Here is a 5620-nt window from a genome sequence, read left to right on the forward strand (position 1 = left end):
CCATTTGTCTTTCGTTCAGTTGATGTGGCACCCATTTTCCTTCCTTTAAAATCTTTCCCATTGCTTGTAAATGATCGGAAGTTGTTTGCTGAGCAACGTTTAATCTTTCTGCAAGTTATTTTTGAGTTTGACATGCATCTTCATCCAATAATGCTTGGAATTGTTGGTCTTCAAACTTTTTCGGTTGATCTGGATGTTCTTTTTCTTTCACATTGAAATCATCACTTTTAAAGTGTTTAAACCAGCATTCACAAGTATCTTGAGATGGAGCATGTTCACCATAAGCTTCCCAGTAACTTTTTCTTCAAAATAAAGTAATGAATTAAAACTTCCCACAAATGCTCTTTTTTTGGCACAAAATTCGACATTTTTAAGCGTAAAAATATCTATGATGTTAACACCTTCAGCAAATTTGACATATGAAGTTTTGAAACTTGTTGCTAATACAACAAAATAGCATACATATCAAATCACATATATATCAACATATGTGTAACTCCATCTATTGAAAAAAATCCGCATTATTAACTGGTACACCTAGTATGCCCAAATCGAGGATTAAACCTGCATAAGAGGACACTCAATAAACTGAGCCATCCTGCTAGGGCTGAAATTATTATCTTGAAGAGATTACCTGTACTCCCATGTTCATTGAAGCATTATTTACAATAGGCAAGGTATGAAAACAAACTAAGTGGCCATCAATGAACGAATCATAAAGAAAATGTGGTTTATATTCACAATGGAATATTATTCAGCCTTAAAAAGGAAGGAAATCCTGACATTTGCAACAATATGGATGAACCTGGAGGGCATTTTGGTAAGTGAAATAAGTCAGACAAAGAAAAACAAATAGTTCATATTATCTATAGGTGGAATAAAAAAAAATTGAAATAGTAAATGTAAATAATAAAATGGTGGCTGCCAGGGGCTGGGGCATGGGGAGTATGGGGAGATGCTGGGAAAAGAGAACAAACTTTGAATTATAAGATGAGTAAGATCTAAGGATCTAATGTATAACATGGTGACTATAGTTGATAATACTGTATTGTATAATTGAAATTTGCTAAAGGAATAGAACGTAAGTATTCCACCAAAAAAGGGTGAATATGTGAGGTGATGGATAAGTTAAATCAATTTTCGAAATCCTTTCACACTATATACATCAAATTATCAAACTACACCCTTTATATATACTATAATTTTACTTGTCAATTTTACTCTCTCTTAATAAAACTGGAACATAATATACTGTCAGGCCATGTAGAAAAACAGCATATCTTTTTCCTATATGGTATCACTGTATGTTCTCTATCATCTCCATGGATTTTATAAAATAATCCCAGAACACGGCAAAAGTGTGAATCATCTTTTTTTTTCCTGACTTATTCCTCACCCCTTTGCTTAGGACACTGCTATGCACAAGAATGCCATCCCCTGTGTCCCAGCACATCTGAATTTCTTTAACAGAAATGCCTTGCATGTTTCTGAAGACTGTCATGAGGCCCAAGGCAATAAAGTTCAACAGACTTGAGCTGTAATCTTCTCCCAAGGAAATGGTTGGGATGCCAAGATGCCTTTTGACTTTGATTTCACAGCAGGGCTTCATTTGTAATAATTCTGTCCAAACTTTAAATGACAACAGCTGTGATATGAAGTCCAACATACTCATTTATAAAAATTTCCCACAAATTAAAAAAAATTAAACAATGGGGAATTTCAATCCATGACCAATTAGCAGGGAACAGGCAATCATAAAACATTTAGGAGCTATTTATTATCTTACAAAATGTTTACACATTTTAGTGCATGTCTCAAACCTGAGGGCCAGTCAAATGCTGATTGCAAAATATAAATATAAAATTCTTTGCAAGTCACGTTAGAGACATTCTAAGTTAATTAGGTTGAAAAATGGAAAAATTTTAAAACAATAAGTCTACAGCTATTGACATAGCAATAGCATTCCGGAATAGTGCAGTTATCTATTGGGGAATCAGTCCATAAATACACATCCTGAACTCCCCAATGCTTTTGCCACATAACAGCAATGTAGTTACAGACATACCAGGCAATTTATAAACTTGCAAGAACTTGAATATTTATCCATGTTTTATTCGGAACTTTGCTATGTAGTTTTCCTGCTACAATTGAAGAGTGAGCCCTGCAATCTTAATTTCCCATTACCCTCAATTATTTCATACTTTTGATCTGCACACCTTTGAACTGCCATGGCCAGCATTCCTGTTTCATAAAACTCTGGAATTTCTCAAAAATGTTATATTTAAACATTAAAGAAAAAGAGATTGAAAGGCACAACGGTCTTTTGCAAAAATGTCATATAACTGACTTTTCTGTAGAGTTTAGTATATGTAGCTCAGGAAAATTTTTTTGAATTTTCCAAACACTGAGAACATTTGCATCTTTTACATAGGGACAAAAATTAAAACTACCAAACCCAAAATATCCTCTTTATATCATACTAGTGGCCCAGTGCACGGATTTGTGCACATTGAAAGGAAATTAATTAGAAAGTGGTTGGCGGGGTGGGACTGGGCTAGACGGGCCAGACATGCCCTGGAGCCAACCTCCCATGGTCCCTCCTGGTTGGCGGCACTTGTGGTGGTGCTGCAGCTCGAAGGGCGTCTGTGGAGTGAGTGGGGTTCCTCTGGCAGGTGAGGTCCTGGTCTGCAGGGATCGGGCCGAAACTGGCTCTCCAACATCCCCCAAGGGGTCCCAGAGTGCGAGAGGGCACTCTGCAAAGTTGCTGTCTTACAGGGTGTGGAATGCAAACACAAGTGTGCAGTAAACCAGATTCGGGGCTGACAACAACAAAACCCACAGCCGAAGGTGGAATTGCATGGCCTGGGAGGCATAGGGCTCCCTCCTCTCTGGTTCCAGGGTGTGTCACCTGAGAACTGCCGCTGCCAAGTCACCACAGTTAGGCAGTTCCTGTATTGAGCGTCTGCCCCCGGTGGTCAGTGCACATCATACCTTCTGGCCGGTCGGCTGGTAGCTCAACCTTTTATATAGATAGACTAGTGGCCCACTGCACGAAGATTCTCGCAATAGGCCTTCCTTCCCCTGGCTGCCGGCACAGGTTTTCCTCCAGCACCCGGAATCCAGGCCTTTGGTCCGGCCGCAGCAGTGAGGCTTGGCTTCTCTGCTCCGGCTGCTCCCAGCCCCTCCTTTTTTTTTCCCCAGCTCCTTGAGCGGAGGCTAGGGTTGGCTGGAAGCTTGGCTTCCTCCATCGCCGGGAGCAACCCAAGCCTCCTGCTCACTCCAGCTCGTGGCTGCCGCCATCTTCAGTTGTCTTCAGTATTTGCTCTGTGCCTGCGTATGCAAATTAACCGCCATCTTTGTTGGGTTAATTTGCATAGTTGCTCTGATTGGCTGGTGGGTGTAACGGAGTGGCGGAGTGATGGTTAATTTGCATGTTTCTCTTTTATTAGTGTAGATTACTCTGCTGCTCAAAAATGTCAGCTTTGTTCTGACCATTACAGGATAGTGAGCACACTCTTCTTCCAGACTGTAAGCCCTCCCTGGTGTTGACCCAACTCCACACTCAACCGACCATGTGACTCCGCCTGCTACAAGCTTTCTATGTCATCTATTAGTCCACATCATAGTTATTCCTACCACATCGAACAACCCTAGGGATACTGTCTATGCCTTGCTTTGTCATTTACATTCTTTCCCCCCTTGGCACCTCCAAAGCCTCCCCCCGTGTATTTCCCTAAGCACAAAATAAATTAAAGGGCTCGTGCTGTAGTGTCAGCCTCAGGTTATATTTTAATGCTAAATAAACTTATACAACCAATGAGAATGTATCAGAATTTTGAATATTATGGTTATATAACATGTACCATGACTGCCATTGGGATAGAAGGTGAATGCCAGGCTTGATAAATAATATCGAGCTTTGTCTTAAGTTTTTGAGAGACTGGCCCAAGTCTGCATCAAATTTTTTTTTACAATCCACTTTTATTTATTTACTTCTCAATAAGTTTAAATCCTAGAGGGGAATAATATTATTCAGATTCTGTGTCCAATGGCCTTAGCAGGAAGGTTCTCAGAATTTAGCATGGACCATGCAACTGTTTCTATGACCACAAGTTACCTTTCTCCAGGTTACTCTGGTTTTGTTCGGTTTGCCACCAGGAATCACTGTGTTATTTTTTGCTTTGTACACATAAGCACATCTCTTTATATACATAATCACATTTATATAGAATTCAGTTTCATCTCAAGCATAAACACCTTCGCTTTTAAGAAGAGCCGTGTGTTCCCTCTGGTTTCGAAGACCCTGCTTACAGCCATCAAGAGTGGCCTTGGACCACAACCTTCCTATTTGTTGCCACAGAAGTCCTGTCCCCAGGCCTCTGCAGGCTCCAAGTGGCAGAGAGCTGCTTCAATTTTACATGCCTGGAGACTAGAACACTGCACCTGGCGTATGGTAACAGCTAACATTTACTCAGTGCTCACTGAGTATCAGACATGCTTTAAGTATGGATTTACACAAATTATTTCACTTAATTTTTACAACATCTCCAGGAGGTAGATACCAGAATTATTTTCATTATGCTGATGAAATACCTGATTCAATCACAAATTAAATACCTGGGGTTAGTTACACGGTCACAAATGTCGGAGCCTGAATTCAAAACCAGGTAGTCCCACTCCAGTATTTGTGTGCTATAAACCTCTGAGTTCTCTTGACCCTAAATGCAATAAGGTATGGAACTAAACTAAAAATGGCACCTGTGGAAACACAATTCAGGCAAAAGAAGTCTTCTATTAATTATAAATAACTAGACGCCCGGTACACGAAATTCATGCACTGGGGGGTGGGGGTTCCCTCAGCCCAGCCTGCCCCTCTCACAGTCCGGGAGCCCGCAGTGGATGTCCTCCTGCTGGCCACAGTCTGGCAGCAGAGGCTCGGAGCAGGCGTCCCCTGTGTGTGTGTGTGTGTGTGTCTGCTGGGGCCTTGCCCCCAGCCGCGCCACGTAGGCTTGAAGCAGTTGCTGTGTGTGTGTGTGTGTGTGTCCCCACTGGGGGTCTGCCAGCCACATTGGAGGCTCAGAGCAGGCACTGTGTGTGTGTATGTATGTGTGTGTGTGTGTGCCCCCCCACTGGGGGCCTGCCCCCAGCCACACCATGGAGGCTTGGAGTAGGAGCTCCTCTGTGTTGATCTCTCAGGCTCCTGGCCTCCACTGCATGTTGTACTCTCCCTTGAGCTATGGCCAGGATGGGGGTGCTGCTTGCAAGCCCGGCTTTCCAGCTCCAGGATCGCCATGGCGACGGGGGAGCAGGCCCAGCTGGGGGCTGCCCACAGGCCAGGCTTTCCTGCTTCCAGGTCTCCATGGCAACCGGGGAGCAGGCCCAGCTTGGAGCTGCCTGCAGGCCGGACTTGCTCTCCTGCTCCCGGATCCCCATGGCGACCAGGGAGCAGGCCCAGCTGGGGGCTGTCCACAGGCCGGGCTTTCCTGCTCCTGGATCAGGCCCAGCTTGGGGCTGCCCTCAGGCCGGGCTTGCTTTCCTGCTCCCGGATCAGGCGCAGCTGGGGGCTGCCTACAGGCCGCACTTTTCTACTTACCGATGGCCGGATCACCACAGCGACCCA

The 5620-nt window shown here is 43.6% G+C and overlaps 1 protein-coding gene and 1 pseudogene across 4 annotated transcripts in view; both read right to left on the minus strand.

Annotated features, from left to right (window-relative positions):
• Nucleotides 1-5620, minus strand: part of SBF2 (SET binding factor 2) — a 319520-nt gene that overhangs the window by 104314 nt on the left and 209586 nt on the right. The window lies entirely within an intron of this gene.
• Nucleotides 4006-5293, minus strand: LOC102251244 (annotated as a pseudogene).

The sequence above is a fragment of the Myotis brandtii genome, unplaced genomic scaffold (genome assembly GCF_000412655.1).
Source record: "Myotis brandtii unplaced genomic scaffold, ASM41265v1 scaffold422, whole genome shotgun sequence".
Classification (NCBI taxonomy): Eukaryota; Metazoa; Chordata; class Mammalia; order Chiroptera; family Vespertilionidae; genus Myotis; species Myotis brandtii.